Below are 13,621 nucleotides of genomic sequence, written 5' to 3'. Positions count from 1 at the left end.
CAAACCTCACTCTAACCCTTACACGCTGTGTGACACTGGGCTCAGTTCCCTCATCAGTCAATTGGCAGAATAGGACCAGATCAACAGTCATCTAATCATTAATTCTAAACTCACGAAGCTCCAATACTTTGGCCACCTGAGCCAATTCACTGGAAAAGACCCTGATGCTGGGAAAGATTGAGAGCAGGAGTAGAAGGGGACCACAGAGGATGAGATGGTCAGATGGCATCATTGACTCAATGGACATGAGTTTAAGCAAACTCTGGGAGACGGTGAAGGACAGGGAAGCCTGTCATGCTGCAGTTCATGGGGTCTCAAAAAGCCGGACACAACTTAGCAACTGAACAACATGAGTTGCTGAAAATAGACAACATGAGAATAGACAGTTCCTGGGAGCTTACAGTCTCTCACATGTATCTTCAGATACATGGATGATGCCTCTGTCAGCCCACATTACCCAAAGCCAGCAATGTGCCAGGAGCTGACCAAGGTTCTGAAGAGTCATTGTCAGCTAAACGAGATCACTGCCTTCCAGTGGATTCAAACAGGCTCCAGTTAGAGACCCAGAGTCTCTGGGACAAGGGCCCCAACCTCTTAGGTGCTTGTCAGCAATTCCGACTTTGCAAGGCTGATATAAAGAATGAAGGAAATGATGTATAAAAGGAAACCAACCCACGGTATAGGCTTCATAAGTGGAGTGATTAGTTTGAGGGCCTCCTTATGTGAATGTTATATATGTACAGTGAGACAGCAGCTGTCAGGGAGATTTCAGCTCCAGAGTGAAGGAGACAAGGTTTCCCTTCAGGAGAAGGCAGCGGGAAGGTTACCTGACATGACCCGCTAATGAGGCTGGCTGTTAAACAGGAATGTCGGGAGGGGACCTGGGAGGATGAGAACAGGAGATGGATTCATGCTGTGATTGACATTCACAGGCCAGGAGCCGCCATTTGTCTTCCTAGAGACACCTGGGGAAGGTTGAGGGAAATGAACGATAACACCTCCCACTACAAGAATCTCTTTTAAATCCTCATTACTCTGCCAGTGGACGTCGCCAGCTTGGTTCATCTCCATTAAGTTCACTCTCACTCATTGAAGGGCAGAAGGGCCAGCCCTCCCTCTTCTGGAAAGGACACTGTGGAGCCGTTTTGCACGGGACTCTGAGCTGGTGCCCACAGCACCCTGGGCCCTCTTCTCTCCAGACCCTGATCCCGCTGAGCCATAAAATCACATTTTCCAACATGTCTCTTGCTGGAGACTGATCCACAGATATGCACTCATCAAAGTTTTTTGGGTTGCACGTGACAGAAACTCAACTTGAACAAAGTTAAACAAAAGTAGAATGTGTTGACTCATGGAATTCTTTATGGGGCTGAAGACCCAAACTCTGGGTGGGAGAAGAATTCAGCCCGATGTCAGAAGCAAATTTTAAGTAAGGGGCTCAAAGAGTACCAAGGTGCCGCCATGACTGTGCCCTCTCTCTGGCTCTCATATATTCTTCTACGTGAAAGTGAGGGTCTGTTCTCAATCATGACAGACTTGTTTATTTGAAACGCTGGAAGCTCTCAAGCTGCTCATCTCACATATTCTTCTTTCAGAGAGAACTGACCCTCTCTCAAATCCAGTCTGTATATATATATATATATATATATATATATTCCAGACTTTTAGCAGTCCAACCTGCATCAGATATACCACTGGACCGAGCAATAGCAGGTACTGTGTGTGTGAAGAGGGGATAAACATGTGCCTGTGTGTGTGTCGATCGGAGGTGTTTGTGAAATATGTTGATTCTGGAGAATAAGCATTTGGAGTGGCTGGGGCATCAGTTTCTTAAAGCGCTAGGATGCTACCTCCCTCAGAATGGCAGGTGCAAAGGAATCGAACTAGATGAAAGGCACAGATTAAGCTGGAGGCAGCTGGGTCTAGTAGTGGCTTGAAATGAAAAACTAAGTGTCTGTGAAGATTCTTCTCGCCTGCCCCACTGCTTGAGAGAGAAGCTGAGTCTTTTATTAGACTCTCAAAAGAATTGCTCTATATGGAAGTTTAGGACTTGTGGCGTATGTGACAGGAGGCATTGTCTCTTTCTGTCCTTCATCTCCAGTATCTAGGACAGTGCCTGATGCTCCATCTGCTCATACATATTTTTATTGGCGTATCGTTGATTTACAGTGTTGTGTTAACTTTATGTGTATAGCAAAGTGATTCAGTTATACATATATTTTTCAGCTTATTTGTCATTATAGGTTATTATTAGATATTGACTACAGTTCCCTGTGCTGTACAGTAAATCCTTGTTGTTTATGTTATATATGATACTGTATTGTTTTATATTACTTTATATAATATATATATATATAATTTATAATATTTAATATTATGTATATTTTTATATATGGTAGTGTATCTGTTAATCTCATGCTCCTAATTTACCCCCCTATTTCCCCTTTGGTAACATAGGCTTCTTTTCTATGTCTGTGAGTCTGTTCCTGTTTTGTATATGGATTCATTTGTATCACATTTTAGATTCCACATATAAGTGATGTCATATATTTGTCTTTCTCTGTCTAACTTACTTCACTTAATATGATGACCTCTAGGTCCACTCAGGGCTTCTCAGGTGGTTCAGTGGTAAAGAATCCACCTCCTAACACAGGAGACATAGGAGACCTGCGATCGATCATTGGGTTGGAAAGATCCCCTGGAGGAGGAAACGGCAACCCACTCCAGTATTCTTGCCTGGAGAACCCATGGACAGAGGAGCCTGGTGGGCTACAGTCCACGGGGTCCCAAAGACTGAGCAACTGAGGACACTGACTGAGCACGCACACACGTCCATTTATGTTGCTGTGAAAGTCAATATGTATATGTATATATATTGAAAAGCAGAGACATTCCTTTGCCAACAAAGGTCCGTCTAGTCAAGGCTATGGTTTTTCCAAAGGTCATGTATGGATGTGAGAGTTGGACTGTGAAGAAAGCTGAGCGCTGAAAAATTGATGCTTTTGAACTGTGGTGTTGGAGAAGATTCTTGAGAGTCCCTTGGACTGCAAGGAGATCCAACCAGTCCATCCTGAAGGAGATAAGCCCTGGGATTTCTTTGAAAGGAATGATGCTAAAGCTGAAACTCCAGTACTTTGGCCACCTCATGCGAAGAGTTGACTCATTGGAAAAGACTCTGATGCTGGGAGGGATTGGGGGCAGGAGGAGAAGGGGACAACAGAGGATGAGATGGCTGGATGGCATCACCGACTCAATGGACATGAGTTTGCATGAACTCCGGGAGTTGGTGATGGACAGGGAGGCCTGGCGTGCTGCAATTCATGGGGTCGCAAAGAGTCAGACACAACTGAGCAACTGGACTGAACTGATATATATATTTGCTCATACAATTTTTAAAGGAATTAAGTTATAATGAATATATTGATACAAATGAAATCAGATGAATGAATGAAATCAGGCAAATTCAAGTTCAGGAGGAAATGCATGTCTCTCTTCATATACCCAGGTCCAATCTGACTAATTTAGGTTTTTAGGAAAGAAAAGATTCCAGAAGGAACCCAGAGAACAGGAAGCATAAGGATTGGTGAGCCTGGACAGCAAACTCCTTTATCCATCCCCACTTTCAACAACGACACAAAAAACAATAATAATTTTCCATGTGGCACTTTGGTTACTCTGATGAATTTACTTAATAATCCTTAAAAACTCCTCTGAGGTGTCTATCAGTGCCCCCACCTACAGACTGTAAAATTAATGCTTAGAAAAAGCATTCCCAAGGTCACAGATGGTATTAAGTAATAGACTTGGAATTTGATCCCAGGTCCACGTGGTTCCACTGGGTTTTGTTTTATTTTGTTTTTAACCCGGAAGATCTGCTTTCAGACACTGTTACAGACTCTGGTTTGGCTTTTTGTTCATGGAACACATTCTTTGAAACATAATTTTGAACTATAATTATAAATGCTCCTTCCTATACTTCCTTTCTAAGAAATACTTGTTGAGTGTCTTCTTATTACCAAGTATTGTGTCGTGTCCTTTACATGGGTCTTCTCAATCCTCGCAGGATCCCAATAAATTACCCATGTCTCTCCTGAGCAAGTGAAGAGGCTATTGATGTTCATAGAAGGTACAGTTTCTACCCAAGGATACAATGCTAGTGAACCAGAGAGCTGTGCTGAATGCCAGCTGTATCTTCCCTGGGGTGCTTAACAACTGTGCTTTTAAACACTGCGTTTGTAGCCAGTGTGTTGGGGGAAGGCATAATATTAGGCCTTCTCAGCTACTCCCCAGGAGCCTTGCACATGGCAGGCAGAGGTGTTAGCCATCCAGAAAGGACCCCACACTTGCTATAGTCACTAAACCACATGCAGGTTCAACTGCGTCTAGGAGGAGGGCACTGCCATTCACCATTGGAGGCGTGAGGTGCCCCAGCGTGGTGAGAAAGCACCCGCATGTCAAGGCCCTTACAAAACAACTGACTTGGAAAGTCAAACGCTGCTGAAGCAGCAATTACAGAAGCTCATCTCCTGAAACAGCTGCAGCGTAAGTTCCACGCGTGCACAGCAGAGCGGCCTGGTCCCCGCCTACCCCTCTCAGCTTAAACAGGGCTTGCTTGGTTCTGAGATGCTTCCAGGTGTGGGTGCCACTGTTGGGGAAGGAAAGTACCCCACGATGGGGTTCATGTTGCCTGGGAAGTGAAAGGTCTTAGAAAATCCAAAGCTTGATTCAGTGTGCTGGGTGTTACTCACATTTCACATGCCTGGACATCCCCCTTGTGGGCAAGCTAGTGGAGAGGGCAGAGAGAGGCTGCCTCACGTGTTCAGACAAATAATTGATTTTGCACACAGTGCTCGGTCTCTGCTCCCTGCTGAAAAGGGCCTGTGAACTGGGATGAGGGGAAGGAAAGATGCCAGCAACTTATGGGGTGGGGTTGGGGGAAGGAGGACCACACTCGAAATCCCACATCCTCCTAAACCAAGAATTTCCACACCCACGTGCCCCTGTTCCAACGATTCTTCCCCACTCTCATGGAACATTAAGCCCTTCCTGCAAATTCAAAAGGGATCCCTCTGGAGACAAATCAACCACTGAGGGAAAAAAAAAATAGCAAAACTCATTTCGTTTGGCAACCAATGCTTTAGGAAAGACATAAATATTGGATTTGCAACTTTATTTTCCTCCAGAGAGACACTCTGGAGAAAATTAAAACAATGCAAGATTTAATTATTAAAAGCCAAACATTCCTGTACATATTTTCTGGCCCAAAGTTTTAAAAACAAATTCCCAGAGAAAATACATTTTTAATGACCAACTCCCTCCTACTCAGGCTTTGTTTTCAATCATCTCTCCATCATGACTCACCGGGAGAGCACCAGGGAAATCAGAGGTCAGGCTTTCTGTTAAGGGAGAACCAGGATGGTGCTCGAAGGCTGGGGGCAACAGGCACCACGGTCTGGGCTGTAGTTCACCCCCATCTTCTCAGACAAACTATGTGTTTAAACTGACTGCATCTCTCACCTGTATATGTTTTATGCTTTTGTGTAAATTTCCAAGGAAGATATGAACATAAAGGGAAAAGGCAAGATGGTTTGTTATGCATTCAACAAACATTTTCTGGCTACCTACTGCGTTCCCACTCAACAGTTCTAAGCTCTTTGGAATTGTTGGTAAGTAAAACAAGGGTTCTCATTCCTTGCATTCCAGGGGAGTGATAAAGTGATTCTGTCCACCCCCCAAACCCCCACGTGCTTCAGCTCTTCCATTCCTTTGTTGGGATGGCCAGAGACCATAAAGTTAAGCCTCCTCTCCTGCTTGCCTCATTGCTTCATGACCTCACAATGACTGCCTTCTCTCCATTGTCTTTGAATGTTTTAACTTTGCTGCTAGTCAAAAAAGATGCATGTACTAATGTCAAACGTTTGCTCGTCACAGAGGTACCCAAGAGCTGAGATAACAAGGAAAACGTGAATTTACTGTTTCCGGTGATTCCACAAAGGATACAAGGCAGTAAGGGAGACGCCCTTCTAGGACACAGGTCAGTGGCTACAGGAGCGGAGAGATGTATCCTTACTCCACTGAAGAACTGTGACCTACTTCTCAGTGGTGGTTATACATTTGGGGTGCAAAGTGGACAAAAGTGGGCAAAAATAATGGGCTGAGAGAAGAGGGTCCTGGGGGGAAGAGGTGGTCCATGTATTGATACATCCTCTTGGAGAAGGAGCAGGTCCCACTGACTAATTCCTGTGACTTTTTTGGTTAAAGGACAACATTATCCCTAAGGAGTAGGAACTGAAATACGTCTTAGTCCTGATTCAAACTACTCCAGGATGTTCCCTGGTGGCTCAGTCTGTAAAGAATCAGCCTGAGATGCAAAAGGCCATCTGCCAGTGAAGGAGACCCAGGTTTGATCCCTGGGTTGGGAAGATTACTGGAAAAGGACATGGCAGCCTGCTCCAGTATGCTTGCCTGGGAAATCCCATGGACAGAGGAGCCTGGCAGACTATAGTCCAATGGGTTTCAAAGAGTTGGACACAACTTAGTGACTAAGCCACCATCACACAGGATGTCAAAAGTTCCCAACAACCAGTTGCTCAGGAGATCCTGGCACTGACCCAGCTTACCCTGTTACACTTGCTTCCACAGGCATTGCATGGCAATCGGGTGAAGGTGAGGAACCAGGGTCGGTTGCTGGTGCTGGCAGAGCCCCTCACAAAGGCAGACAGGGCCAGAGGAAGACTCGCCACCTAGGGATGTCTGAAAAGCTACCATCATTGGTACTTCCACTCAACTTGAGATGTGGTGCATTAAAGGCAACTTAAAATAACTTGAAGGGAGAAGGGTAAATAAACCAGGGATGATTTATCTCAGAGGAATAACGGTGTGACTGCTGAATAATTACATGCACCAATCTTTATTAGCATGCAAAGTAGCTGGGCCTGGTTGGCTCCCAGCACTGCTCAACGGACAAAAAGGCGAGAGAGCTGGGCACATGCTAATAAATCACACCCCACCCTCCCCGTGTGGCACGGAGACCCCCAGACCCCAGGGGCCTCTCCGAGTGTGATTCTTCTCTGGGAGATAAGCAGTGGGGGTTTCATTTCCACCTCCCAGTGATGGATTAGCCTCCAGAGTTCCTCTAGACAAGCATGGAGATGGTTTGGGCTTCTCTTTGCACAAGTTTGATCCAAATTCTTCCTGTCTCATCCAGCAGCTTCTGAAGCTGTCATGCATACCCAGTGATGGCTGGAGAACTAAACATACGGCACCTCTGCTCACTTCACATCATATCAGATGATCTTGGGAGATGGTCCTGGCTTGTCTCTACTGGCCCAGAAAGTGGCTTAAGGAGAAGGGACCTGCAAGGCTGGTTTCCTCTCTCCTGAAAAGTCTGTCCTAGCAAACTCAAGGGCACAAGTTGGCCCCTTTTACTCTCTGAAGATAGAACAGATTTGTGCTTCTGTGTACGGATTTGAGAGGGTTTAACCCAGATAATAACTACTCATTGGAAGGACTGATGCTGAAGCCAAAGCCCCAATACTTCGGTCATCTGATGCAAAGAGCCAACTCACTGGAAAAGACCTTGATGCTGGAAAAGATTAAGGGCAAAAGGATAAGAGAGTGGCAGAAGATGAGATGGTCGGGTAGCATCACTGACTCAATGGACATGAACTTGGGCAAACTCCAGGAGATAGTGAGGGAAAGGGAGGCCTGGAATGCTGCAGTCCAGGGGGTCGCAAAGTGTCAGACATGACTTGGCGACTGAACAACAACAAGCCAGACAGAATAATATTTCAAATCATGACAATTTAAATTTCTATATAATTTCAAGTTTCCCAGGCATCTTTCTAAGCTACATACACACACATTCCTGCATATATTCTATATACATACACACTTATTTGATACAACAACCCAATAAGGATTTGTACTATCCCCTTTCTTTGGATGAGAAGGCTGAGATTCAAAAGCTAAATAACTTCTTCCAGAGCTAAGCTGGAGTCCAAGTCCCAACATCCTGACTCCAGAGTCTATGTTCTTAACAACTTCACCAAATTGTCCAAGTTCTTACTTCATTTAAAATCTTAAAATAACTCTTTTTTAACTTTTTATTTTATATTGGGGGTGTGTGTATATATATATATATATATATATATATATATATGTGTGTGTGTGTGTGTGTGTGTGTGTGTATATATGTATGGTATAGCCAATTAATAATGCTGTGATAGTTTCAGGTAGATAGCAAAGCAACTCAGCCATACATATACATGTATCCATTCTCCCTCAAACTCCCTCCCATCCTGGCTGCCACCTAACACTGAGCAGAGTTCCCTGTGCTACACAGTAGGTCCTTGTTGGTTATCCACTTTAAATGCAGCAGTGTGTATATGTCAGTCCCAAATTCCCTACCTTCCCCCCATTCTTCCCCCGGGAACCGTAAGTTCTTTAAGTCCGTGAGTCTGTTTCTGTTCAAATAGCTCTTCATGACTAGTATAACAATGAACCGCTAACAAAGAGTACATGAAGGTGGCCTGAGACAGTTGACCCCTGGCTTCATTCCTGCCACTTTCCTCCTTGCTCTCTGGGCTCCCCATCCTGTCCTCCTGCTGACCCTTTAATGAAAGAAACTCCATCCTGGTCAGAAGCTGTGACCTTCTCCCTGGGCAGCCCTTCCCTGCCCTGTCTGCTTGGCCAACTCTTAAACACATTCTTCAAAAAGACTTGGTTTAAATGTCACCTCTTCCAGAAAGCCTTTCCCAAGGTCCCTCTGTCCCACACGTAGCTAGGTTATGTCTTATAGTATCCTATATAGTATCCTATATCCTATATAGTATCCTATATTCTGCTTTGATGACATGCAGAACCACTGCAAGGAAATAATCATAAGTCTGATTATTTTTTCCCCTGTCCCTCTCACACCCTGGACTGTAAATGCCATGAGTGCTGGTATGTCTTTCATCATTGTTGCCCTGGTACCTACACTGACTCTGGCACAGAGAAAACACAAAATAACTATTTACTGAATGTCCTAATAGAGGAACAACTTCAAGATACATCATGGCATACTGAAGCGCTCTGGAGTTTGTCAAACTGTAACAGACACAGTAAAACGGAAGTATCTTCCCTCTCCCCATATTCACAACCACCAGAACCAAAGATTTGGGCACCAGGAGTGTTATTTTAAAATGAGAGCAATTACTAAGTTCGGTCCCATAACACAAGCTCACTGCATGCCAGCCCCCTGAGTCATGTTCATGCATCAGCTCATTCTACCCCTCCAAAGTCCTATGAGGTCAACACCGTGTTACCCCCATTTCAGAGATGGGTTGACTAACACCCACAGTCTCACCCATCGCGTCATGGTTAACATACTATGGTCATAGAAGCTGGTTGTTAAAATAGATCTCAACCCTTGACAAAAGCAAGCAAGGAAACTCAGAACCCTCTCCAACCCCTGTTACCCTCCCGAGACGTTCAGGCACAATGGTTTGAACGCTCAGACATCTGCACAGCAATTAGTCTTTTGTTTCCTCACTAGTCAAGTAAGTGATGAGGACTTTCTACCGATTCTCCACATCCATCACAACCAATAACTATTCATGACCTTGATGGCAACCTAGATTTCTAGTCACTCAGTCAACACGTATCTATTAAGCTACTGCTCTTTGCCAAGCATTGTTCTAGACACTGAAAGAACAGCATCAGACAAAACAGGGGTCTCCTATAGCTTATGTTGTTTGAAAGGATTTATAGATTTCTCCGTCCATAAAAATTAGGAAGTTAAGGCTATTCAAAATTGGCATTCAAACCTAAGCTCCAGGAAGTCAGAAGTCACCTGGAAATCCTCCAGACAACCTATCTTTTGGTCATGCCACAGATAATATGTGCCTCTGGATGGATGGCCATCAAAGGATTCTCCACCTACTTGTACATTTAGGATGCTGGATGTCTGTAATCTCTACAATTCTGGCTACAGAGTGGTCTTTTCAGGCAAACTTAAGCATCACCATGTTTTCTCCAGTGAAGCCTCTCAACTTTACAAACACAATAAACTTTCACATGATTTCCTTTTGCAATTTTTTTATTACTTTTGGAAGCCAAGTTCTTCCCACATCCTATTTCAGCTCTAAGTGTGGAGAAGACACAGTGTCTGATGCTGACAGTACATGGTCTGGCAGGGCAGACAGACAATTAGCCAATAATGCAGTGCAAGAGACAGATCACACGAAGCCAAGATTGACTCGTTAGGATCTTCAACAATAAATAGAGTTTTCTGAGCCCTTTAGGGCAAGGAGGAAGGGAGATGAGAGGCAGTGAAAAGAAGAAAAGTCCAGATCAAGGGGACAGCATATTTGCAGCGAACAACTTGTTTCCGCCCCCCCGGTGTCATTCTCCGTTTGGGAGTTAGCAGCATTCTTTTACTTCCTTCCCTTGCCTACTCTCAGGCTCTGTGGGTTGGACCAAGCCCACCCTCAGCTCCTAGAGCGGGCATGCAGCCTATGACTGGCCACTGAACGTCTGGCTCACACGTGAGCATGGGGAACAAATGGGACCACAAGCAGGGTAAGTCTGAAGAATTCATCCAGAGTGCACTAAAGTCAAAGAGACAAAGACGAGGGTGGGCAAGAGATAAGGATGACTGACTGAAAAGTTCCACGTGCATCTAATGGGAGCCCCAGAAATGAATAAGGGCAGTAATAAAGAACAAGTGACAAGAAATCATTGTGGAGAATCTCCCAAAATTGAAGTAACCTGGGTCCTCTGAAAGTTGTAGTCAGGATAAATAAAATGCACATCTAGATGCCTCATACCGACATTGCATAAAACACAAAAAATAAAGAAAAATCTTAAAAGCTGACATAGGGAAAAGATTACTACCTACAAAGAAGTGACACTTAGAGTTGCAAAAAATAAAATAAAATAAAATAAAGCCATCCATAAGGAACACAAGTCAACAATATGCCAGGAGAAACTACTGAGAATCAGATCCATCTCACCATGATTTGGCAGTGAAGGCAACACAATTATGTTTTCAGGAACAGCAAGGTTGAGAGGGTTTATATCCACTAACCCTTGTTCTACAGAACTGTCAAAGGTGGACTTCAGAAAAAAGATAACAAATACAGAAGGACAGAAGAAACAAAGCTGAACCCAGAAACTGATCAAATATGTCGGCAATCTGTTTTAAGTGTTAACTACAAACAACTATTTTGAGAAAGATTAAGCTAAAAATTTTAATTAATAAAAACAGAATGGGGAATTCCCTGGTGGTCCAGTGGCTAGGGCTCTGAGTTTTCACTGCTGGGGCCCAGGTTCAGTCCCCAGTTGGGGAGCTAAGATCCTACAAGCAGCACGGCTCAACCAAGAACAGAACAAAAGAATGGAAAGATAATGCTTGGTAACATCCATGCGATGGAACCACTACGGGCTTTTCAGCCTCGACATTGCTGATATTTGGGTTGGATAATGCTGGTGGTGGAAGGCTGCTTTGTGCACTGGAGTACAACTGGCAGAACCCCTGGGCTCTACCCACTAGAGGCCAGTGGAACACTGCAGTGCCTAACTGACCAACTAAAACATCTCCAGACAGTGACAAGTGTTTTCCAGAGGGAAAAACTGTCCTCTGCTTAAGAACCACTACACTAACAAATCTGCCTGAAATATAGGAGACCCAGGTTTGACCCCTGGGTTGGGAAGACACTCTAGAGAAGGGAATGGCAACCCACTCTGGTATTCTTGCCTGGAGAATTCCATGGACAGAGAAGCCTGGTGGGCTACAGTCCACAGGGTTGCAGAGTCGGACATGGTTAAAGGGACTTAGCAGGCACGCGCGCACACGGTTCCATCCCCGGTCCAGGAAGGTCCCACATGCCACGGGGCAACTAACCCCTATGCCACAACTACTGAGGCTGTGTTCTGGATCATGCAAGACACAGCTACTGAAGCCCATGCACCCAGAGCCCATGCTCCACAAGAGAAGACATCACAGTGAGAAGCCTGAGCACTACAACTTAGAGTAGCCCCCGCACTTCACAACTAGAGAAAGCCTGTGTGCAGCACCAAAGACCAGTGCAATGAAAAATTAATCAATCAATTAATTTTTTTAAAAAAAGACAGCACTGTGTTCATGGTTTGGAAGATTTAATGTTATTAAAATGACTATTTTATCCAAAGTGATCTACAGACTCAGTGCAATACCTATCAAAATCCTAATAAGATTTTTTGCTTTCTGTCTCTATGGATTTGTCTAATTTGGACATTTCATATAAATGGAATCACACACTGTGTGACCTTTTGTGTCTGGCTTCTTTCACTTAGATGTATTCCTTCCATGGAGAAATAATTTCCTATTGTATGGATGTATCATATTTTGTCTACCCATCCATCAACTGATGGATATTTGGGTTGTTTCTACCTTTTAGCTATGGTGAAGAGAGCTTATTTAAATATTTATGTATGTTTTTAAAGTCCATTTTCAGATATTTGGGTTATATGCCCAAGAGTGGTATTTCCGGGTTGTAGGATATTTCTGTTAGATATATTTTTAAAATAAAATGTAAACTATAAGCACGTACACGCTAAAAACCAAAAATATGTACACTGAATGTCTAATTTTTTCAGTTCAGTTCAGTTCAGTTGCTCAGTTGTGTCCGACTCTTTGCATCCCCATGGACTACAGTACGCCAGGCTTCCCTGTCCATCACTAATGCTCGGAGTTTACTCAGACTCATGTCCATTGAGTCGGTGAGGCCATCCAACCATCATGTCACCCAACCATCTCATGCCCTGTTGTCCTCTTCTCCTCCTGCCTTCAATCTTTCCCAGCATCAGGGTTTTTCCAGTGAGTCAGCTCTTCGCATCAGGTGGCCAAAGCACTGGAGTTTCAGCTTCAACATCAGTCCTTTCAATGAATATTCAGAACTGATTTCCTTTAGGATGGTCTGGTTGGATCTCCTTGTTGTCCAAGGGACTCTCAAAAGTCTTCTCCAACCCCACAGTTCAAAAGCATCAATTCTTTGGCACTCAGCTTTCTTTATAGTCCAACTCTCACATCCATATATGACTACTGGAAAAACCAAAGCTTTGATTACTTGTACCTTTGTTGGCAAAGTAATGTCTCTGCTTTTTAATATGCTGTCTAGGTTGGTTATAACTTTTCTTCCAAGGAGCAAGCGTCTTTTAATTTCATGGCTGCAGTCACCATCTGCAGTGATTGAGGAAATCCTAAATTATTAAAATTGACAAGAGAAAATAGAAGAACTACAATGAGCCAGTAACTAAAAAAAAAAAAAAAAAAACCAGAATTGGTGACCAAAGTTGCTTTTCCTCTCCAAAATACTCACTCTAAAGGCAAAAAAGAAAAATACTAGAAAAATTTTATCAAATTTTCAAGTAACATATAATCTTTTGCCTTATATAAGTTTTCCAGAAAATATAAAAAGAAAAGTAACAAAATCAAACCAGGACAGTATAAGAAGAGAAAATTATAAGCTTTCTCACTTATTAGTGAAGATGTAAAAATCTCAAACACTATAAAGCTGGATCCATCAGGATCTAAAAATAATAGTACATCATAATCCAATAGGTTTATCCCTGAAATCCAATAATGGTTGAGAACCAG

The 13,621-nt window shown here is 43.6% G+C and overlaps 1 protein-coding gene and 1 long non-coding RNA gene across 9 annotated transcripts in view; one reads left to right on the top strand and one right to left on the bottom strand.

The window, feature by feature from the left end:
• Positions 1–13,621, bottom strand: part of RBFOX1 (RNA binding fox-1 homolog 1) — a 2,433,924-nt gene that overhangs the window by 1,987,284 nt on the left and 433,019 nt on the right. The gene's annotated exons all lie outside the window — the stretch shown is intronic.
• LOC112444297 (uncharacterized) lies at positions 5,649–6,872 on the top strand. Its single transcript, XR_003032600.2, has 2 exons — positions 5,649–6,034; positions 6,643–6,872. It is a non-coding gene; the product is annotated as an uncharacterized lncRNA (long non-coding RNA).

The sequence above is a fragment of the Bos taurus genome, chromosome 25 (assembly GCF_002263795.3).
Source record: "Bos taurus isolate L1 Dominette 01449 registration number 42190680 breed Hereford chromosome 25, ARS-UCD2.0, whole genome shotgun sequence".
NCBI classification, from domain to species: Eukaryota; Metazoa; Chordata; class Mammalia; order Artiodactyla; family Bovidae; genus Bos; species Bos taurus.
The sequence above is the reverse complement of the archived record's forward strand: the minus strand, read 5'-3'. Positions and strand labels throughout refer to the sequence as shown.